The sequence below is a fragment of the Canis lupus genome, chromosome 17, assembly GCF_048164855.1.
Source record: "Canis lupus baileyi chromosome 17, mCanLup2.hap1, whole genome shotgun sequence".
Taxonomy (NCBI): domain Eukaryota; kingdom Metazoa; phylum Chordata; class Mammalia; order Carnivora; family Canidae; genus Canis; species Canis lupus.
In genome coordinates, this window is record NC_132854.1 from 20,576,288 (window position 1) to 20,601,171 (window position 24,884).

Sequence of the window (24,884 nt, forward strand, 5' to 3'; positions counted from 1 at the left end):
TTTTCAGAGTCCTGTTTGGACGCTGGGTTTATGAGTTGTACGGCAGTGGCTTTAAGATACATCCGCACGACTCTGCTAAATTATGTTTCCTAAACTTTTCTTCCCAATATATTCTGGTTAGGGAAGGCCACCAGAGATGCTGTGTATGATTTGGGAGGCGAAAGTGAAGCAGCATCCGCATCCTTTTCATAACCAGAAAGCCGGTGAAGAAGCACCAGGTGCTCTTTCATCTCACACATGTTGGTAGTTATTGCTGGCTCACCTCATGCCGCTGGCATGGGGCAGCACCTCCCCAGAAGCTCTTGTACCTTCCCCAACTGTGCAGCTGGGCAGATTCAGGTCCATGTTGAAGTCTGCCAAGCTTCCTGGAGGACACCGGTGTCATCGAATCTGGAGGTGATAAGACAAACACAGTCAGTTTCCATCTACTTAAGGTGTGTTGCAGTGGGTCTCTGCTCTTCTCCACTTTCCACCACCTTCCCTTCTTGACTGCTTCCTCTTCATGCTTTATGACTCAGCATCAAATCAAAAGGCAAAAGACAGAGTTTTTTCACTCATTTCTCACAGTTACACACAAATTTCTGTAAAAAAAGTCTGCTTCTCTGATTGAACCCTCATTCATGTAAGATTTATCAGCTGGTAAACTTTAGTAAAAGACTTCTATATTTTAAATAATTAATTGCTGGAATATGAGTGTACATTGGAGCATAATAGAAAATTTAGGTATATGGTCTTTCATACAGAAATTTCATATAGGCTAAAAGTGGCATCACAAATTCATGGAGAAATGATGAACTAAAAATATATGATGTGGACCTCCCTGGATGATTATTTGGGGAAGAAGGTACAGTTGGATACACATGTCACACTGTATACAAAGCTAGATCCCAAACGGATCAGAAATCTAAGTTCTGAAAAGGGGAATATGCAAATAATGAAAGAGGAAGGCATACCAGCACTAAACAGGTGATTTCTATCATAATATTCCAAGAATAAGTAAAACCATCCTAACTCTGCTGAAAAATCCAGACTCTCTGAAAGACTGCATAAATATATTCATTGCCTGTATGAATGTAGGTGATTGCAATTCCCTGTATATAAAAAATGATTGATATGATTATGACTAATACACAACATATTATAAATATGAAGTACATTATTGCTTGTGAAATGTATATGGGCATATGTCGTGGCCTATGATATATGGAAAGAATGGAAATATCTCTTGTTATTGTTATTATTGCCATTACTATTGGTAGTAGTGATAACAGTAGCATTAGCATTAGTAGAGGTGCAAGTACCAGTATTACATTACATTATTGGAGGTTGAAGACAATTTTAGTCTAAGGAGAATTAAGGACTGAACTGTGAATGTGTACATGGAAAAAATATGGCTTAAAAAATGACTGGGAAATATCAAAGCATTTCTAGGTTGAAATATGACTCCTATCTGAGTAGTCTGGCTGGCCTATCAAATAAAATTCAAAATATTTAAAAGAAACTGTGATAACATTTTGAAAGACACTTTGGGTAGTTTTTATGAAAAATAGTTCATTAAAATCACTCAGTGAAAAATCCAAAATTTTAAAAACTTTATTAAAACTCTCTGATAATAGCTTGAACACTAATTAAAACACAAGAGGTCTAAAAATCACTTTTGTATTTAACTCTCTTAACTGTTTAAAAGAAGCCAAGCATTATTTTCCTCTTCTAATTATAAAGTTTCATGCATCCATAACAAAACAAGTTAATATGCTTTACTGCTTTTCTTTCTGGCCTAACAATATACTTACAAATTTGAAATCATTGTATTTTCCTCAACAACCTTTAATGAAGATATATTGCTGCTAATCTCACACGGAACTGTCTTCCATAACATAAAATTGCATCGAACATGAATACATGAGGCTCTGTGATTAAAGGTGCTTGTACAGCTGCAGTTTGCTTCTCCTAAGCGTCCTATTATTACAGGAAAAAATAAACATGTTTTATTTAATAAAATAACTTACAAATTAGGTAAAATGTATCAATGAGGAGTCAAGAAACATGGTAAAATGGCATTTTGAATCAAGATCAAAGTCTGGGTTAACAAATATTCTGATGCCTGGGAAGAAAGCTCAAGACTGCTTTTGTGATCATTTAATTTCGCTGAAACAGTTTGGATTTTTATGTTTCATCTTTTTAAAAAAGGAAAGCATGCAATTTACTAGGATATGCACTATTATTAGTGTTCATTCTTTAGGGCTATAACTTCTACCAAATATCAAACATTGCTGTGGTGAGTAGTGTATTCAACTATTATGAACAAGAATACCTTGCTTGAATTAAGGTATCAGAGTGACTCTTTTAACTCAATAGAATATTATAGGCAGTGTGGTATAGGGTAAATGCAAATGATTCGGAGTCATAGGACATGGTTTAAGTGGCAACTGGAATGCCTTTATTTATTTATTTTGAATATTTTGGAACTCGACTGAGGTTGAATATCATTTGAATAAGTGACATGATATTATGCAACTCAAATATTATGGAGTATGACTAAATCAGAGATATATGTCAAAAACACAATATAGATCATAAAGTAACCATCAAATATGTCCTATTAGTAGTTACTGCAAAAAGGTGTTAATTATATCTTTAAATTCCCAGGTCCTAGGTAGCACTCTACACAGACTTCAATTCTCGTTAGAGTATGACTGAGATTTTTATATGTCCCTTATAACCAATTTTAAGCTTAGAATCTGTGCAAGCTAAAATAAATTTATCTGATGATTTTATTGAAAATGTGTGAGATTTATCATTATTTTTTAATATCTATGAACTGAATCTTAAAATTTGGTTATGCTTCAGGTATTTCTTAGGTTCATGTTTATTTGTGATCACAGTAGAAATCAATCTAAATGAAAGTCTAAAAACATTCTTTCAGCTCTGTTCACGGATGCCATGTTTATGATGTTCATTTAACTTCCAGGTTCTTGTTTGAAATGATCTGGTTAGCTATGGAGGTATTCTCTCCCCGGAGGTATTCTCTCCAGATTTTTTGAATACCATTTCAGGAAATGTGGAAATATGTCAGTATTCACATTTACACTAACATTAACTCAATCTTTTATCACTACCACCATATGAGCAATGTACTCTATATCTCCATTTTTCATAGAAAATAAAAACATATAGAGAAGGTGAGCAAATTATCCTATAATGCCCACTATTAAGTAGTGGAGCAGCCTTGCAAGCCATCAGATTCAAGTGATTACAATTTATATTGCTATACCTTAATAACTTTTCAATCTATAAAGCAGATGGAATGAGTTGAGATTATTGGAAACGTTATTTTTCTCAGTACACAAATACACACACATGCTTGCGTGCACACACAAACACACCCCTCTTTAAACAAAATGGGAAGATACTGTGAACCATCCAGTTGGGCAAGGTGTCAACTTGCCATACAATATGGAGTCAATATAACTCTTTTTTTGGCATGCATAAGTCAGGATTCTGCTTGAATTCCACAATGAATAGGCTAATAAATACGTTTTACTGCAGAAGGGAGACACGATAACTAAAAGTCAGCAAACGAGAGAAGGCCTGGCTGCCCCTAATCTTCCTATCATACTACAGAAAATCATGCAAGTAGGCTGACCTTTAAGACAAACACTAAGTGGGACCCCTGGGTGGCTCAGCTGTTGAATGTCTGCCTTCAGCTCAGAGCCTGATCCCAGAGACCTGGATGGAGTCCTGCACTGGGCTCCCTGGATGGAGAATGCTTCTCCGTCTGTGTCTCTGCCTCTCTCTCTCACTCTCTCTCTCTCTCATGAATGAATGAATGAATGAATGAATAAATAAATAAATAAATAAATAAATAAATAAATAAATAAATAAACAAACTCTTAAAAAAAAAGATGAACCCCAAGATTCTTGCCCGCTTGTGTTCATACTCTGTATAATCCCCTCCTCTTGAGTTTGGGTAGAATCTGTGATTACACTAAAATGTTACTCCAGTGATTATGTTCTATGTTCTATGAAAAACATGACAGGATTTTTAGATGCAGTTAAGGTCCACATTAGTTGACTTTAAATTAACCAAAAGGCAGTTTTGGGTGGACCTGACTTAATTAGATGAAAGCCCTTTAAAGAGGGCATGGGAAAAAACCAAAAACAAACAAACAAACAAAAATAAATAACGAGGGCATGGGATCCTACTGGCCCTGAAGAAGCAAATGGCATGCTGTAAATTGCCTATGGAGATGCCCAGTCTTAAGGAGTTGAAGCACAAGGAAATGAGCAAATATTCCCCTGGAGAAGTGGGAGCCAGCAACTTGAGAGAGAGTAGAAGCGGGTTTTTCCATGACTAAGCCTGCAGATAAGAATGTAGCCCAACTGACATCTTGATAGAAGACGTGGAAGATCTTGAGCAGAAAATACAGCTAAGCAGTGCCCAGTCTTTTGACAAATGGAAATTAAGACATTATGCATGAATACTGTTTTAAGTCATTAGATTTCTGAAACTGTGCAGCATAGCGAACTAATACAGGAATGGTACATTCAGGTCTTTGTTGGCTCAGTGTAGGTTTGAATTTCTGTACTGGGACCCTTTGCTCTTTATGTCTCCTTCTTTTAACAGGATAAGCCTTGCCAATGGGAGAGGTATAGGCGGCTTAGCACTAGGTTGTGGAGAATTGGTGTACCAGCCATTTGTGATACAGACTTGGCAAAGCCTGTTACCCTATGCCTGGGGGACCTTGTGTTACAATTCCATATATTGCTATTTTTTCAAATTTAATTTGTTTCATGACTGACAAGAATTGTTAAATCTAAAAAGTAGTATATTTAGTGCATTCCCAAATATTTTCAGAATCCTTAAAATATTCTTATTTTACTATCTCTTTTTCAGATTCACATCCCATTCTTCACACAATTTGATTTACATTTCCTATCCAATAATAAGCAGAAGCTATATGAATGAAGATTTATATACAATTATCTAAAGTAAGAAACAGAAGGCTTTGCTGATTTGTGTCTCCAGATGTTTTATGTCAGATGAAAACCATTATATAACGCCTTGCTAAATATAGTACACCCATGTGATTATCATCACTTCTCCAGGGGAATATTTCCTTCAGTGTTAAAAATATAAGCAAACCAGAAAACTAAAACTTCTGGGAGTCATGATTTTTTTGAAGATTTTATTTATTTATTTATTTGAGAAAGAGAGAGAGATAGCAAGAGACAGAGCATGAGCAGGGGGTAGGGGAGAAGCAGGCTCCCTGCTGAAATGGGAGCTTGATGGGGTTTGATCCAAAGACCCTGGGATCCATCATGACCTGAGCCGAAGGCAGATGCCTAACTGACTGAACCACCTAGTCACCCCTATGAGTCATGATTTCAATGTGTAAACCTTAAAGTACAAATAGTAAGTCCACCTATTTCATTTATATAACTCAAAAAACAAATATAATTTAATTACACATAGTAATTATAATTTATACATGTTCTTTCACTAAAATTATTTTATCATATTCCATGTCTATATTTCAAAGGTTTACTTACTTTAGATTTATGTTTTTTTATTTTTTCTAATGTTCTCCTCATATATCCTAGATACTTTTTAATATTTTTTATCATGTCTAATGTGTCTGTAAAAGCATTTTCTTCTGTTGGTTTATTTTAGGACACATAAAATCTGTATTATATTGTCTCTTCTAAGTAAAGATTTATAGATTTGAAGGAAACAGAAATTATGCAATTATAATTTTAGGGAAATCCAGAAAATGATGAATAACTTGGTGAAAATATTTCGTTATTTCCCTAAGTCATGAGTTAACATGAGTTACTGTGTACCAATATTTGCAGAATTGGCTATTTTTGAGGGCAGTCTTTCAGCCTTGTTCTGAATCAAGGAGGGCCATTTTTGCTGTTTTTTTTTCTCCTGGTTCTTCCTGCCAAATTAGTAGGATCTTCTTAGCTTTGCTAACAAGGAACTACCGGCCTCTCAATCACTTGCCACTGCTTTGAGAGAATCCTTAGGGTAGAACTTGCCCAAAGTCAAGGCACTTGGGAATAGCTTCACACATCTCTTTAATTATGGCCTGCATTTCTCCTTGGGAAACATCTCTCAGCTCCTACTCCAGAGCTGGGTGTTGTGACAGGCACCCTCTCGTCTCAGAGTGATGTTCTTGCTTTGTGAGCAGTGAGCTGGTCAGTAGCAGTAGTCTCTGCTAGAGGCTCACTTTTTGGGTATGGAAACTCCACCATACAAATGAACTGAAGGGAGGGTGATTGGGACCTCTCTTTTCTTGGACTGCTATATCTACTGCAGAGGCTTTGTTCTATAAGTGAGGGCTGCATGGAAGAAAGGAATCCCTGAAACGCTGAGTTGGGAGATGAGAAATGCTGTACCTTGTCATCTCTGAGGAGTTGCTGCTGCCCTAGGTGGAATCTGTGGGAAGACATTCTTGGTCACCCATTTAGAATGTGGTTTCCATCTTGTTGGTGAGAGTGAGGGACATGGCTCAAATGTTATAGACTCAGTTTTATGAGATTTAATAGATTTTCTTCAATATATGCTTCTTCATTTGTTGCATACCCTTTGGCCAATTTACAGAGATTTTAAATGGTTCCATTGCTCACCTATTTATTTATTTTTCTGATTTTCACCTGTTAATATTATTTCACTGGGGCAAGAATCCATAGAATCCCCTAAGCCATGATTCCAGAAGTCTTCTGTCCGAAAGATATTTTGAAAACACATTTTAAGTAAGCTTCAAAACTGAGATAAAATAAAGGAGACAGGAAACACTCTTTTGGCAGAGTAAAGAACCTAAGGAAAATTTCAAATGAGATTGAAAATACAGGACACATTTAAGGAATAACAAATAGTCCAGCTTTGTAGAAACATTAGGAATGTAAGAGAGTATTGAAAGAATTGCTGGGAAAGACTGTTCGGATCAATTTCTGCTGAAGAATATACAGGGATATATATTTAATTTTGTATACAATGTAGTAGGATCAATCACTTCAACATAGGACGTTAACATTTTGCCAGGTAAGATATTGACAGTTCCCTTAAAAGATAGAAGACTAGATAAACACTTATTATAATTAAATATTTTAAAAAACACATATTTATTTATGCTTCTGCATTCTATGAATACACATTAGCTATAAGTAATCATCCTCTTAAAAGTAGGTTGAAAATTTCAGTGTTATTTAAAGCTTGACAGGAAGCAGAGTATGAAATTAAATCTCAAAGACAGCTGTCTTTGATTGTCATGATGTGTGTTAAATTTTCTAGTGAATAATACTCTTCTTTAAAATTGTTTTTCTCATTCACAAGTCTCATTCAACACATATAGGTGTAGTGTGTGGTGATGGTGGGTGGAAGAACCACTCTGTATGTCCACTTGATCCAGGAGTAGAAAAGCCCATTCTCCACTCATCAATCTATTTATTTCAGTGCCTTCTATTCTCATTTGGGAAGCCTCTGCTGAATTAAAGTTCTAATGGGACTTTAAGAGTAGATGTCTGCCTTACACCATAGCCTCTGAGTGTGTGATGTTCAATGAAGATCAGAAGAGGATAGGTGGCCAGTCTTCAGAAAATTAAGGAATGAAACAAGTAGGTGTTGGGCATTGAAGAGGGCATGTGACGAGATGAGCACTGGGTGTTATATTATATGTTGGCATATTGAGTTTAAATAAAATAAAAATAAAAAATAAAGGAATGAAACATTCTCATGAGTGATTTTTTTCCGCAGAAAACATCATTAAGCATTAGACACAACTAAATATATGCATCGCAGAGTTAACTTTTAGCACTATGGTTGACAGTGATGCACTTTTTCTCAGAAATAATTATTTAATCTGTTCACACCCTTTTGACGTGTATCTCTTGTGTGAGTAGTGATGACATTTCTCCTGACAAAGATTTAATGACTTCATACGAGAACATAAGAAAAAAAAGGACAAATAAAATGCCAGATTGTTTCCTGTGCTGTCACTGTTTTCTTTCCTTAATGTGCTTGCTGACAGCCAAAATTGAAAACATGCTGTTTCCTCAGCATCTGATGTTCACTAGATATTGCATGTCAGGGGCAGAGATCCTGTGACAGGTGAGGAGATTACCGCGAGGGAAATGGAAGAGGGAGAAAACATGCAAGGCCATGGTCACTTGTCCATTGCCAGGAAAATTGAGAAAACGATGCCCAGGATTATTCCTCTACCCTCTGACATGCAGCATGGCCTAAGAATCTCTCCAAACAGCTGCTACATCTTGTAGGAGGAAAGCACTTTCAAAGCACGAGAAGATTCAGATTTCTAATATAAGGAAGTGCTGAGGAGTTACTTCATTGTAAACTGACTGCAAAAAATAAATAGCCATTGCACAAAATGAGTGATTCTAGATATGGGTTGGGTGAGCCATAAAGACAGCTTTATAGAATTAGAATGAATCGAGATATATAAAGGCATGAAGTGGATACATGAACTTTCATTGATCTTTACTTGGACCACACATGAATTCATAGGATATTACAATTTTTGGAAATTTTTTGTGAAAAATGTTTTGAATAAAGACATATGTATTTTTGTTTATTTAAAGAACAATTACAGTGCTCACTTCAGCAGTACATATACTAAGATTGGAATGATAAAGAGAAGAATAGCATGGCCCCTGCCCAAGGATGACATGCAAATTGTGAAGTGTTCTGTGTCTTTAATGTATAATGCTAAGTGGAATAAGTCAGAGAAGGACAAAAACCATATGATTTCACTCATGTGGAATTTAAGAAACACAATAAACCAGCAAAGGAGGGTGGGGGGAAAGAGAGAGAAAGACCAAGAAACGGACTTTTAATTCTAGAGAACAAACTGATAGTTACCAGAGAGGAGTTTGGTGGTGGTGTTGGGGGGTGGATGGGTAAAACAGTTGATAGGGATTAAAGGGGATACTTAACTGATGAGCACTGAGGAGTGTACAGAACTGTTGAATCACTATATTGTACACCTGAAACTAATATAACATTGTATGTTAACTATACTGAAATCAAAATCAAAAACTTTTTTAAAATTATCCTATAAGTTTTGGAAATTTTTTTGTGGCAAATGTTTTCTTGAGTTTTGAATAAAGACTTACAGTAAAATAAAATACACTTAGTATGGGTAGTGGGATCTGATTACATGTTTGGGAACTGGGAAATGGAAGGTCTTGGTAGGGACGGCAAGAGGAAAAATTGTCTGCTAACATACAGTGTCAGGTCTAGACTGACACAAGGTGGCTCCAGGTATAAATAAACATAACATACCTACAAACAAAGTAATAAAATGAAGATAGAAAGAGGCAGAATGGGGAAGAATGTAACACAAACTAAAATGAAAAGTATTCCACCAATACCATGTTCCTGAATTTACTTAAGACAGAAGATACAGGGCAGCTCTGGTGGCTCAGCTGTTTAGCGCCGCCTTCAGCCCAGGGTGTGATCCTGGAGACCTGCAATCCAGTCCCATGTCGGGCTCCCTGCATGGAGCCTGTTTCTCCCTCTGCCTTTGTCTCTGCCTCTCTCTCTCTCTCTCTTTCTGATGAATAAATAAATAAAATCTTAAAAAAAAAAAAAGAAGATACAAGTGTTTTGTTTTGTTTCTATTACAGAGAACAAGAACTAACTTACCTGAGTTCAGTGACAATTGTGGAATTGGAAATATCCTTCAATACCCAGATTTGTTCATCTAGATTGTTTACTATATATCTGCTGATTTATAACATGTGGAATCTATAATGATTATATATATGCATTATAGCACGTAATCTATATGTATAGTATATACATACATCTATGAAAATATGTGTATGTATAATTTTAAGTAAATATATTTTATAGGGCCATGTGATCAATTTTATTTTTTATTTTTGTTTATTTTCAATTTTATTTCATAATGGGATATGGTCAAATATGGTTTGAAGACGAAAGTTGCATAGATAATTTAGTAAATGCACAAGGATAATGATGCTTTTAAAATTATTCAACATCTAAAAATGACTTTCAGTGTTCTTCACATGAAAATGGTCATTTTGAACATTATAGATAAACAACCTTCTCCCTTGAGTTTTGCCTAAAGCTTTGGAGATACATTTCTTTCCTGTTGTGTGTGGGAAGGTGGATCGAGGATCTGCCCTGGGCTGAAGGCGGCACTAAACCGTGGAGCCACCCAGGCTACCCTACCTGTAGTTTTTCTATTTAATGTTTTTTGTCAAGCATGAAACTTTCAGAATTGTGTCCTTTTAAATTTGTGACAGAAAATATGAAAATGTAATTTTTGATTAGTGTTTCTGAACAATTTGTATTTTTCCTTATATAGTAGGAATGAATCTCTACTGGTCAAAGTTAGGAAAATCCCTAGTTACTTAGAGGCCATTGTATTGTAGACATTGTGCTAGGTTCTTTTTAAATATTATCTCTAATTCTCAAATTAGAATTGCTCTTTGCTTTATTATGTAAATGAGTATTCAAATTCACATCATCAATCAACTTAATACCCACATCTTGTGTCCCTGAAAACCATTCATTTTCTCCTTCCCTCCAGCTTTACTGAGATATAATTGACATATAGTATTGTGTGAGTTTAAGATATACGATGTGTTGACTTGATACACTTATAAAATATGAAATGATAATCACCATAGCGCTGGTTAATACCTCCATTATGTCACAATGATCATTTCTTTTCTGTAATAAGAACATTTAAGATCTACTCTTTTAGCAACTTTCAAGTTTATAATGCAGTATTGTTCATTGTAAGCAACATGCTGTACCTTAGATCCCTAGAACTTATTTCTCATATAACTGGAAGATTGTACTTTTTGATCAATAATCAACAGTCCCCATTCCCTTCACCCTCCATCCCCTGCCAACCACGATTCTACGCTCTGTTTCTATGAGTTTGGCTTTTTAAAAAAAATTATACATATAAGTGAGGTCATACAGTGTTTGTCTGGCTTATTTAATTTAGTATAATGCCCTCAAAGTCTATCCATCATGTTGCAAATGGCGGGATTTCCTTCCTTCTTCTGGCTAAAAGATATATACCACATTTTCTTTGTCCATTCATTCATAGATAGACATTTAGTTTGTTTCCCTATCTTGGCCATTGTGTGCAATGAACATGGGATTGCAGATATCTCTTTAAGATCCTGATTTCACTTCATTTGGATTTATATTCAGAATTGAAATTGTTGGATCATAGGGTAGTCCTATTTTTAATTTTTTTTGAGGGACTTCCATACTATTTTCCACGGTGGCTGTACCAGCTCACATTTCCATCAACAATCCTCAAGGCTTTCCTTTTGGCCACATCCTTGCCAACACTGACCATTGGTCTTTTTGATAATAGTTATCTCAAATGATATGGGATGATATCTCATTGTGGTTTTGATTTGCGTTTCCCTGATGAGTAGCGATGTTTAATATTTTTTCATGTATCTGTTAGCCATTTGGATGTTTTTCTTAAAAAATGTCTATTCAGTTCATCTGCCCATTTTAAATCAAATTTTGTTATCATTAAATTGAATGAATTACTTGTATATTTTGAATATTAATTGTTTTATCAGGGATGCTATGCATTTTGTATTAATATTATCAGATGGCTAGTGTTAAGTTGTTACCTTTACCATTTCTCCACTATACAAATGTTTTCTCTGTTCCTTTCATCTATTCCTTTCACTCATTCCCCTATCCTCCATATCTTTTTTCCAATAAATATTCATAAAGCATCTATTTCCACCCATTCCAACACGGTAGCTTCTGGCTACATATGACTACTATGCCCTTGAAGTGTGGCCAGTCTACATCCTAAGGTGCCACAAATGTAATATATGTATACTGAATTTTAATGAGTTAATATGAATTTAGAATTTGAGCTATAACATTAATGCTATAACATTTTAAAATACTAAAATCCAAATGTTCCAGGTCACTGTTTTTCAGACATGTAATCATTTTTTGCCCCCTCTCCCCTTTCCTTCATCCATTCCTTGCAATTAAAAAAAAAAAACAGACTTGTAAGGTAGTTGTAAGAAATAGTACAGAGAGACAGCATGTGCCCTTTATACAGATTCCCATAATAGTGACATCTTAATAAACTCTGGCACAATATCACAATCAGGGTATTGACTTTGACATGGTCAAGATACTATATCACAATAATGATTCTGTCCTCTTTGGACACATCTACTTGCCTTCCTATGCTCTCATGCTTCATTACTGACAACTACTAGCTTGTTCTCTATTGCTATAATTTGTTATTTCAAAAGCATTATATAAACAGCATTGTAAATGAATGAATGAATGAATGAATGAATGCCGTTGTACAATATGTAACGTTTTTGTGATTGGTTTTTTTCACTACATATAATCCTCTGAGATTATGCCAGGTTGTTGCATGTATCAACAGCCTATTCCTTTTATCATTAAATTGAATTCCACACTATGGATATATCAGTTCATTTAGCCATTCAGTTGTTCATGTATATCTGAATTATTTCAAATTTTGCTGTTATTATAAAACTCATAAACATTCCTGAGCAGGATTTTTTTTGTGTGTGTGTGTTTTTTTTTTTTTTTTTGAAGATTTATTTATTTATTCATGAGAGACACAGAGAGAAGGCAGAGACATAGGCAGAGGGAGAAGCAGGCTCCCCGCAGATAGCCCACTGGGGACTCAATCCTGGGACTCTGGGATGATGCACTGAGCTGAAGGCAGAGACTCAACCGCTGAGCCACCCAGGCATCCCCTGAGCAGGATTTTGTGTGAACATACCCATTTCTCTCAGATAAATGAGGAGTACAATTGCTGTGCTATGATGGTAAGTACATGTTTTAGTGTAACAAACAAAGCCTACCTAACTATTTTCAGGGAGGATTGTTCCACATTATATACCCAAGAGCAAGATAACGAGTTATCTAATTTTCCCACATCCTCAACAATTAAAGTTGTCATGATTTTCTTTTTTCTTTTTACCATACAGATAGGTATATAGTTCTCTCTCATTGTGGTCCTAATTTTTATTTCCCAAATGTTTAATGATATATAACATCTTTTCCTGTGCTAATTTGCCATCTGTTTATCCTCTTCCATAAAATGTTTGTCTTTTGCTCATATTCAAATTGAATTTTTTTTTTTTTTTTTTACTATTGGGTGTTGAGGATTCTTTATATATTTTAGATACAAGTCTGTTGCTAGGTATGTGGTTTGCAAATATTTTATCCCACTCTGCAACTTGTCTTTTTATCTTCCTAATGGAATCTTTTGAAGACTAAAACGTTAAGTTTTGATGGAGTCCAATTTGTCAATTTTTCCTGTAATGGATAATGCTTTTGGTGTCAGGTCTGAGATCTTTGCTTAATCCTAGATTTTCTCCTATATTAATATTTAAAATTTTAATCATTTTACATTTTTCATGTAAGTCCATGATCCATTTTGAGTTAATTTTTAAGTAAGGTGGAAGTCTTAGGTTCAGATCAAGGTTGATTGATTGATTTTTAACTCTAGAGTATTTGGTGCATACTGCTATGTCTTCTTGGTGGATTGACCCTTTTATCATTATGTAAGGTCTCTCTTGGTCTCTGGTAGTTTTATTTGCTTTGATCTACTTTATCTTGTATAATATAGCCACTTCTACTTTAATTAATATTTTTATGATATATCTTTTTTATACTTTTGTTTTTAAGCAAATATCATTATACTTGAAGTGAGGTTCTTGCATACAGCATATGGCTGGGTTATGATTCCTAATCCCTTTTGCTAATTTCTGTCTTTTAATTGTTGTATATAGACCATCTGCATTTAATGATCTATTAGTGTTTTTGTCTGCCATTTTATTTTTCTGTTTTCTATTTGCTCATTATGTATAAATACATATACTTCTATTTTCATTTCCATGCATTCTTGTGGGCCACCTAGACATTTTGGGGATTCCATTTTTGCTTATCTACTGGTGTTGCCATTTTAACAGTGTGAGTAAAGTATAGAAATGTTACCTAACTTTTCATCCTTTTACTCATCTTCCCATTTTTAGAATATAATTGTTTTGAATATTTCTCACACATGTATTTAGAACTTCATCACACAGTGTTACAGTTTTACTTCAACTGTCAAACATAATTTAGAACCATAAGAGAAGGAAATTCTCTTGTACTTATCCATATTTTTGTTTACCATATTCTTTCTTCCATTTTTACATTTCAATGCACCTTAGGAAAAAAAAAAGACCATTTCCTTTCCTTTTAGAGAACTTCTTCCTTTGGTAATTCCTTCAAGGTCAATCTGCTGGTGACAAATCCTTCATCAGCAGGTATATTGATGTCTCTTTCATCTCTGGAGTACATTTTTGCTGAGTAGAAGATTATCAGTGATTAGTACTTATTCTTCAGTCCTTAAAAAGTTTTTGTTCTTATTCTTTTTCGCCTTCCTGATTTCTGATAAGAAATTCTATCATTTACATTTTTTTTGTTGCTCTTCAGATTATTTTTCTTTTGTCTTCAGATTTCAAGACTTGACTAAAATATGTCTTGATGTTTAGCTTCTTGGATCTGTAGGTTTATATCATTTCCAAATTTGGAGAGTTTTAAGACATCTTTTCTTCAAGTACTTTTAAAATATGCCCCCCCCTTTAACCTTTCTTCCTGAGATTCCAATAACATGAATGCTAGATATTTTGTTGTATGCTCCTATGTTCCAAAGGCTTTATTCATTTATTTTCATTCTCTTTCCACCTTGTTGCTCAATTGAGTAAGTTCTCTTCCTTTATTTGTCCATTCATCAAGTCTTTCATCTGTTTCCTCTAATATCCTGTTTATTCCATTTATGAAGTTTTTAAATAATTTTATTAATATTATTTTGGTAATTGTATTTTTTTATTTGAAACTTTCTATTTCTTTACATCTAACATTTCTTTTCTGATCTTTTCTAAGTTTTATTATTTCATGTGTCCACACAATTGTTCTTGAAGCATTTTATTTTTTGAAAAAAATTTAAAAAAGTTTATTTATTTATTTGACACAGAGAGAGAACACAAGCAGGGAGAGTGGCAGGCAGAGGGAAAGGGATAAGCAGGATGCCTGCTGAGTGGGGAGCCTGACACGAGAGCCTCCATCCCAGGACCCTGGGATCATGACGCCAACTGAAGGCAGACACTTAACTAACTGAGTCACTTAGGCACCCCTCATTGAAGCATTTTTATCATGAAAGCTTTAATTCTAACATCTCTGTCATCTCAGATTTTGAATCTACTCATTGTCATTTCTCATTGGGTTTGAGATCTCCCTGGTTCTTGGTAGGACAGAGGCACCTTGTTATTGTCAGGGATGGTTGGTAAGTCCAGGCTCCTTTTGTACTCTCCTGTGACACTGTGGAAGCTTTTAGCAACCAGTGAAGCAACCAGTGAAGCTTATTGTCCTGACTCCTGCTTGGCCTTCTTGACACCAATATGACAGAAGTGTTGGAATATCTTGTTACAGCTTTGCAAGAGGGGATCCAGAGACTGCCCACTTGGCATTTGCTGACATGGGTAGGAGTAGGACCACATATCTTTCTATGGCATTTGGCTGGAAGAGAGCATTTCTTGCCTAAGAGTTTTCTGTCTTGTTAAGCTTTTCATTTTCTGATCCTTTGTCTAGAGAGAGCAAGCTCTTGTTGAGGCTTTTTTTTTTTTTTTTTCCTCTTTTCTGCATCCATTCATGTCTCTGGGTTGCTGGTTCCTTCAAATCCAAGTCTGAGACACAGGAGGCAAAAAGAAATCAAGGAGTTTATCCCTGTGTTGTACTTTGGGTCCTAAATTCTCTAGTGTTTTCTCTGTCTTTCAGAATTGTCTTATGTTTGTTTTATACACAGTGTTCAGGGGTTGTAGTTGTACTTAGCAAAACTGATATGGAAAAGCATTTCTACTCCACTTTTGTGGAGGTAGAATTCTCATAGCAAATTTTTAAGGTTTTGAGTTAGGCAGTGGATATAACCTTAAGGAGATCATATACCCTGATGAAGGCTTTTGTTATAAATGAAATTAGAAGATGTCCAGAAATATTCCTATTACACAATCTTTTTCCCCCCAGGACACAATCTTAACTAATGTGGTATATGGTGGAGCCACTTATTGAAATGAACTTGAAGAAGCATCAAGTATATAGAAGAATCAAATGTTTAATATTGGATATATTCTATATATCCATGATTCCTTTATAGATCTGATGTGTGTAGAGAGATGTTAATTTGGATTTAAAATATTTCATTTTGTCAGTATATGGACTCAGTTGAAAACATGGAAAAGAAAATGTAAAACATGGAAAATTCATCAGAGGCAGATTCTAGAGATAGGCAAAGAGTAGGCCCAGAAAATTGCCCTACTAAAAGTCAAAAGATAGACATTAGGCAATACAGAAGATACCATCAAAGATACAAATTAAAGTCAAAGAGATGATGGATGGGGAGTAGACAAGGGTGAGTCTCAGAGTCTTAAAGAAGAGAGTGAGAAGTCCAGTTACAATGAATGAGAAATAGAGGTTAATGATATGAATACTGAAATATGGTCATTGTGTTCAGGGACATGGAAGTCATTATTTATTTTGGAAAGAAATGTTATTGTTTGATTGCCTTGAGTGGACATGATGAGGGGTACCTCGGAGAGTGAAAGGAAAATGATGAAGTGCATACATCATATGGAGATAACTCCACATTATCATGTGAGAAGGAGAATGCAAAATGAGAAAGTAGTTAGAATGAAGAAAGGTAAATTTTTTTTTTTTTTTTTTTTTTTTTTTTTTTTTTTTTTAAGAAAGGTAAATTTTTAAGGCATAAGGTTTATTTTAAAAATAGTTCAATCTGTTTTGATAGAAAGGATACAATAGAGAAGTTAAAATGTACAAGATAAAGTATATTTTTAAAGATTTTATTTATTCATAAGAGACACACAGAGAGAGAAAGAGAGGCAGAGTCAAAGGCAGAGGGAGAAGCAGGCTCCATGCAGGGAGCCCTACGTGGGACTCAATCCCGGGATTCCAGGATCACGCCCTGAGCCAAAGGCAGACGCTCAACCACTGAGCCACCCGGATGTCCCTTCTTCCTGATTTTATTTTATTTTATTTTTTTATTTTTATTTATTTTTTTTTTCTTCTCTTCCTGATTTTATAAGCAGATTTGTTTTTTAAAGATTTTACTTATTTATTCATGAGAAACAGAGAGAGAGAGAGAGAGAGAGAGAGAGAGGCAGAGACACAGGCAGAGGGAGAAGCAGGCTCCATGCAGGGAGCTCACCGTGGGACTCAATCCCAATTCTCCAGGATCAGGCCCTGGGCTGAAGGCAGCGCTAAACCACTGAGCCCCCTGGGCTGCCCAAGATAAAGTATTAATTGAAGGTGAGATTACATATAAACAGGTGACAAAGTAGGAGAAATCAATTTTGTACTTACAGCGTTTTATATATTTCAAACTTATTATATGGCTTTCTTGTATATCCTGTCTCTTGCTTAAGGATTTCTGACTATGTAAAGGGATATCAGAAAATATTAAATAGTTTCCTTATTTAAATATTCAAACATAGTTACATTTTTATATTTTTGGAACAGATATAAGTAAGTAGCAAAATATCTGTAGATTTTTTAAAAAAAAATTATTACTTGTTTGAGATTATTGTATCATCTGGTTCATGGTTCACAAATAGCATAAATAGAAAAATAAATACAAGATAGTTTAACTGTAAATCATATTTAATAGTCCTTTAAATATTAGTTTATACATCTTTGGGTGCATTAAATTACACTGTCATAAACAATTTTCCCTTACTTGAAGAAGCAGTGATATGTACTAAAATTAAAAAAAAATCTAGCTTCAACTTAGAAAGTTTGTTGTTTTAAGATCTTGCTTGACCACCTACTACATGTGTTTGTAAATCCCTGCTTGCAGCTTTGTGTTTTTCATGAGACTTTCTATTCCAGTAAGAACAGCTGGTGAAATTAAGGTTACTGTCCTAAATTTCATTTAGGAGCCATTGGTGTAAAGCTATTTTCAGGATCATTTACTTGGCTCTCGAATAAACTCCTCTTAGTTAGATGTAATCTCAGTTTGCTAATGTTCAAATCATGGATGGATATCATCATGGTTCTGAAAATGAGTTTATTTTGGATTTATTAAGTGTATATAGTAGATTTTAAAAAATTAATTTGGACATAATTTTAAAAATTATAATTTAAAAGTACAATTTTGGACCTTGAGAACTTTAGTGTTATGTGCTAAACTATGGATCTTTTAATTTTTTAAAATAATTATTTACCTATTCACTCTTGTTACAGTTGAGGGGGTTTCTTTTTCATTTCTGTTTCAAGGAAGGATTTTATTGAGATTTATAAGAGACTTCACAGTACAAAAAACCCCTACAGTCATCTAAACTAATCCTATCATATTACAAATAAAGTTATGAGATATACAATAATCAGAGAATATAAATAATATATACCAAGTGGTGACACTACAAAGTGACAAACCCGTATTTTAAAATCTGTGATATTTGCTTTTTCCAACAGAGTGCTACAAATTTTATTGTTTTCTAATTTGGATATACTGAACAGTTGTACATTTTTATAAGAAAAGGGACTACAAGAAAAAATAACAGATTTCCTATTCTAAAATTAAAAGCCACGTGCTGGAGTTTTGAGGGTTTAAGAGATAATGCTTCCCTCCTCTTTCCTCACCCAGCTTGAAGTCAAACGACACATTGGAAGAACAGTGAGAAATAAGAATAGCAATATATGATAATAAAAATATTCAGAAAATATGGCTTAGGTCTGTGGTATCTTCAAATTAAAATTATACTTCTAGTCATTGGACAATCCACTTTAATAACTATAACCTCAGAAAATTAGAGCATCGGATTGCAGAATTACTTGCAGAGGACAGACCCCAAAAAGAATCAGAAGGGCTTGAATATCAATTCTCTGCCCATCTTACCAAATTCATCCACCAGATAATTTATTTTTTTCCCACTGGAAGTGAGTGAAGATGCATAACAATCCCCGGTATAGTACTCCAATGGAAGCTCCTCTCCATGCAAAAATGAGGAGCAGAGAAGAAATATCACAGAGAAACACAACAGATAGTATGAAAAAGACTGTGTTATTAACTGAGTTTCTTAAATCCCAGCAATATTGTACCAGGCCTGACCATGGCTTTGATATGAACATATTGGAAATATAACTTTTATAATTCTAGATTCTGGAAAACTGTTAAGCTAGAAGATTGAAAGTAAAGAAAAATAACCATATCTTGCACACACACACACACACACACACATCTCATCTTCCATCACCAAACATGGAATTTATTTTAGATGTAAATGGAAATTAGGCCATGGATAAAAATTTGACAATGCCAACTAACAATCTGTTAAGTAACAACAGTTAGCATTTTTTAAAAGAAAAAATATAAATACAAAACAAATATTGTTGATTTAAGTAAAAAAACCATTTCAAACAATTATATCATGGACTGATTCTAAAATACATTGCAAGAATAGAATTTGGAACAAAATTATACTTTATTAACTAAATAAATAAAGCCCAAAGAACTAAAAGTTCTTTTAGTCACTGACCTGGTCATTAATCAATGACTAATTATTTACTATCAAAGTAACCCTCTAGCTTTTGAAGAATAATTAATGAATCTGTTACCAGAATTAGTGTGTTTCTTGAACTTCTAGATATTTTACCTTATATATATCCATTACCATGGGGAACTATGACTCAACTCCTGCGTTTTATATACCCATAGGGAACTATGACTCAACTCATGTGTTTTATATACTCATAGATTGTTCTTTCTTTTGACATAATTTTATGAATTTCATAGCTCTCCAAAGGTGCTTTTGTAATTATATTCTTGAATACTCGTTCTTATAAAAATTAATATGTTATGGACTGAATGTGTCCTCTTCCCCCAAATTCATGTGTTAAAACCCTATGTTTCATTGTGATAGTATTAGAAGGTGAGGTCTTTGTATGTAATTAAGATAGATAAGGTCTTAAAGATAGAGCCATCAGGAATGGGATTAGTGCCCTTACAAGAGTGATTCTGTCACCTGAGGATATATAGCAAGAAGCCTGCAGTCTACAACTAGAAAGATGGTTCTCACTAGAACATGACCATGCTGATACCTTGATTTGCACATTCAGCCTCCAAAACAGTGAAAAATAAATTTCTGTTGTTTATAAACCACCTTCTGTACTTTGTTATAGCAACTGGAATGAAGATACAATGACTAAAGTTTCAATAATAAGATACTGGATTAGATGGGCTTTTGTTTAATCTCACATATCACTCAGAATTTTTTCAAAACTTGTGTTATTATAAACATGTCTTCCACTTCCCATATTCAATGAATCACAAGATTCTACTAACATCTAATACATTTTCTCTTTCTATTGCCGTCAGCCACTGTCTTGGTCCAAGCCCTCATCTTCTGGATTGATCCAATATAGCCTAAGAGAACTTTCCACCTGGATCGTTTCTACTCCTTAAACTATAGACCTTGCCAGTGTAATATTTTTAAAGTTTACTGTGATTAAGCCATACTCACACTTGAAAATCTCCAAAGATTTTAATTTGAACAGTAGTCACTAGCAACAATCAAATTGAGTCAAATGATATGCTACAATTGATGCATATACTCTTCTGGGGAATGTAATGTTAGAAACTGCCCTTACATGTTCTTCAAGTGAATGCCACTTGCATTGAAATTGTTTGGATTATAAACTGGGGACAGCCAGTCATAATGAAGTCAAAATAGAAACTTTAAATTAAGCACATCCCACCATCTCCTAAAAATACCAAAGATGACAGAAAATACACACACACACACACACACACACACACACACGCAAAATTAGATCAGAAACTAAGACAAGAAAGTGAGAGGAAACTTTAGTATCCTCAGCATATATTAAACAGAATTGATAGAGATCAAAGCAATACAAAATAAAGGAAAATTTATGTCACATCGTCTAATGCTATATTAAAGTTACAACTCAAAAAAAAGCACACAGCAGGGTAGAGTGAGAAAGACATACCATATTTTCTCAATCTTTCAAAGACTTAAGTCCCATACCAGAAAACTAGACTCTATCTCTCAAAAAGACATTCAAAGGAGACAGTATAGGAAACATCAAGGCAGGAATGTTGTGATTTCTACTCTAGAAGATGGAGTCTCCATTAAAAAAATTAGAGGTACTAATGGGGAAAGAAAGGCAAAAACCTTTCAGCAGAGCATACTGTAGGTCTTTTGTTCATGTTCTCTATCAGTTCAAATTGCTTGATAAGAATACAGTGAGTGAGAAGCCATTATCATTTTCTGTGAAGAAGGAACCTGAATGAAGGACTCTTGAAGTGGAAGTTTTAGATGTCAACCCAGTACGTGGTTCAATGGGGATAAAACCATACAGAGTGGCAGGGCAGGCAATCCATTCAGACAAATCATTAGAAAACCTTAAAATTGGGCTAATACTGAACACTCAAAGATGCTGAGGAGACAAATCAAACATGAGATATATGCTTGTTGAAGGGCAAATAAAGAAAGGATTGACACTTGAAGATAAACAAAAAACAAAACATACATCTAAAAATGATTTATTGACTAATGTAGAAGATTCCACAGATCTTTAGCTTTAACCACAGATTGAGAGAACAATTGGTCCCTATGAAATAGGGGTAACAGAGATGTAACAATAATATTCAGATAACAAAAGAAATTAACAGAAAGAAAAAGTACAGTTTAAAATGAAAATAAAGAAAATGGATCAGTTATGGCAGGCTTGCAAGAAACCAAAACGGTGCCTGTGTGACTGTGTAACTGATTCAGTGACATAGACAACAGATTTGATTAATCTTAGGAAAAGGCAAAAGAATAAAAAATATTAGATGTGAGACATTAATAGAGATGGCAGATAATAAAGAACCAATAAACCCAAAACTAGTTTTCTTGAGAAGAGTAGAACAAGTAGAGCAAAAGCAATAGTTACATTAGGGAGAAAACTGAGCGGAAGCAAAACCAATGTGTTTGTAGGTGGAAAACAATTGTCACATTCATGGCAAAATATAATTTTTCCAAATTGAGTCTGTAGGGTTTTAAGAAAAGGTATTAGAAACTAAAAATACTATACCTACTCAATAATAAAAGTTTTCTTTGGAGATTTACTGGTTTCTTTATTGGAGGCTACATGCCTTTCATAGCCACAAATTCTGGCATAGAGTGTTCAAAAGTTAAATATAGTATATCTAGGATTCAAGGAAGATGTATAAATTACTATGAATGGTTACAGGCATAGCAAAAAAGAAAATAGTTAATTTCAGATTTTTTAGTTATATCACAATCATTGTATTAGGATATATATTTCATTGATAGACTTTATAAACAGCTAAACATGTAATTCTTATGAATATCATTGCAAAGGGAAATATGGCACCCTTAAAATACTTCCAAACATAAAGTTAAGATCATTTAAATTAAGTTAAAATCAGAATGTATTTTATAGTTTAGTGTACATTTGTGTAATACTGTTTTCCTTTCTGATTTTTTGATACCTTAAGATAATTCATTTATTTTTTTCTATTATTTTCGGTAAGGTTATATGTGACTTACTGAGTCACATAGAATTCAAAGCTCCACTGTTGCCATCTTGCAATTCTTAATAGATTTTGAACAGAGTCCCCTGTGTATTTTTGTGCTCTATGCCTTGTAAATTATGTGGTCTGTGCTGGTGCCACATTTAAGTATTATCTCATTATGTTTCTTTTACTTTCCTTTCTTCTTCCTTCTCTCCATACTTTCTTCTCTTCCTTTTTTAATATGATTATCATAATCACTTGGGGTTAGGATATTTCAAACAACTGGAAAACCATAGCAAAAAAAACAAAACAAAACAAAAAACAAAAAAACCCCACGTAATCCCAATCTGCAAGTGCTAAATGGCCATGTACTCAAATGAAAGGAAGAACACAGATTTTCCCAAGAATGTAGAGGATATTTAAAGAGGATTTAAAGAAGAGAGTCAAGTGTGAAAATTTCTTCAAAAACTGTTGTCAGAAAGTTGTGTGTATCTCTTACCTTCACCATGATGCAAAGAAGCTCTCTGTACCTCAAAGCCAGGGAAGGTGTTAGGAGATGAATGGTAAGTTTGCATTTGTGGCACTTAGATACCACTGATATGGTGTATGAGCCTTATCTGAAATGGCAAAAGGTGAGAGACTGGTTTGAGCAGCTTTGTAACCACAATCAGAGGGGTCTGCAGAGAAGAACATATATTCTGGGTAAGAATATGAGTTTGTCAGTGTGCTTGGTGATTCTGCAAAAGAATCCTACCCACAATTTCTTATCAGTAGTGAGACTACCTAACAAGTCACATCAACTTGTAAAGGCATCAAAGGGTATAGTAGGAAGGATGGATGACTTGGAGGAAAAAGATAATCTTACCAATGCCAGGGGGATCTGAAGAGGTCTCTAGTGGAGAGAGGTCTCTGAGGAATCCACAAAATTGGTACCATTCTTTAGCAGATATTTGAATATCTCTCCAAATGTTTTGAGAGCCAGAGAGAGTGAGAATGAGGCGGCGAGAGGCAGAAGAAGAAGCAGCGTCCCTGCTGAGTAGGGAATCAGACGTAAGATTTGATCCCAGAACTCTAGAATCATTACCTTAGCCCAAGGTAGACATTTAAACAACTGAGCCATCCGGGTGCTCTATTTTTTTCTTATATTTTTTTCTGCAATAATAACCTTTCTTCTATTTCTTTTTTCCTCATGAGTTTAGGAGAGAAGGAACCCTTCGACCCCCCAGTCTCTGGCTTCAAGCTCCCATTCTCATCTCATGTGGAATAAAATAGTAAACAACGCTGCAGCACTGAATTCCCAGCAGCAAATGCTAGTTCAGGACCCGGGACAATTCTATTTAGTGCATATGTGGAATGGGGAAAGATTTAATACTTGAATTTCTTGTACAAGAGAGGAAAAAAAAAAAGAAATAAAAAGACCAGGGCTCAATGAACTTCAGTACTGCCTTAATTGTACTAAAACCATACTATTTTAATAAAAAAGTCTCCTGAGGGATACAATTTAAAGACAAGGCTATGCTTTCTAGACCACAAACATGGCTCCATTTTCAAGGCATCAGGATCATGGCTCATCTCCCCATCAACTACTCTGTGGTGATGATGACAATCATGATGCATGTAAAATTCAGTGGTTCCATGCTGGCCTGTTTCTCCCTAAAAATAACTCAGTTTATATGTTTCAGACTATTTCTCAGAATTTCTGTTGTCACCTTTCTATCCATCATCATATTCTCTATTGGTTTTACTCTTCTACTGCCTGTATATGACTCCTGGTCTCTCCTCTGGTGCTGGAGGGTTCTATATTTTTTGAAGGAAACTGTGCATGTAGTAGTGATTCATGTTGAGCCAGTTTACTAAATCCAAAGAATCAAAGTACAGTGCCAAGTTGCTAAGTCCAATAAATTAGCATCTAAGGGAGCTGATGCCTACATGAAGAGAGTTGAAGCAAGGCTGTTTCTTTCTAGACTGACCCTTCTAGGTAGGATGTTTCAATATGAAGCAAAAAAACCCTATCAAATAACCACTCTTCAGCTTTAATTCTAATACAGTTGCTATCTTTTTAAAAGATGTATTTATTTATTTATTTTAGAGAGAGAGAGCACATGCAACCCGGGTGGGGCAGGGCAAAGAGAGACAGACAGAGACAGAAACTGAGACAAAGAATCTCCAACAAACTTGCTGATGCAGGGCTGAATCCCAGCCTTCCTGATGCAGGGCTGAATCCCAGGTCCTGAGATCATGATCTGA

At 34.7% G+C, this 24,884-nt stretch overlaps 1 non-coding gene across 1 annotated transcript; it reads left to right on the top strand.

The window, feature by feature from the left end:
- The first annotated feature begins 8,611 nt into the window (after positions 1-8,611).
- Positions 8,612-8,717, top strand: LOC140608485 (U6 spliceosomal RNA). Its single transcript, XR_012010509.1, has one exon. It is a non-coding gene; the product is annotated as a U6 spliceosomal RNA (small nuclear RNA).
- The last annotated feature ends 16,167 nt before the right edge of the window (positions 8,718-24,884 follow it).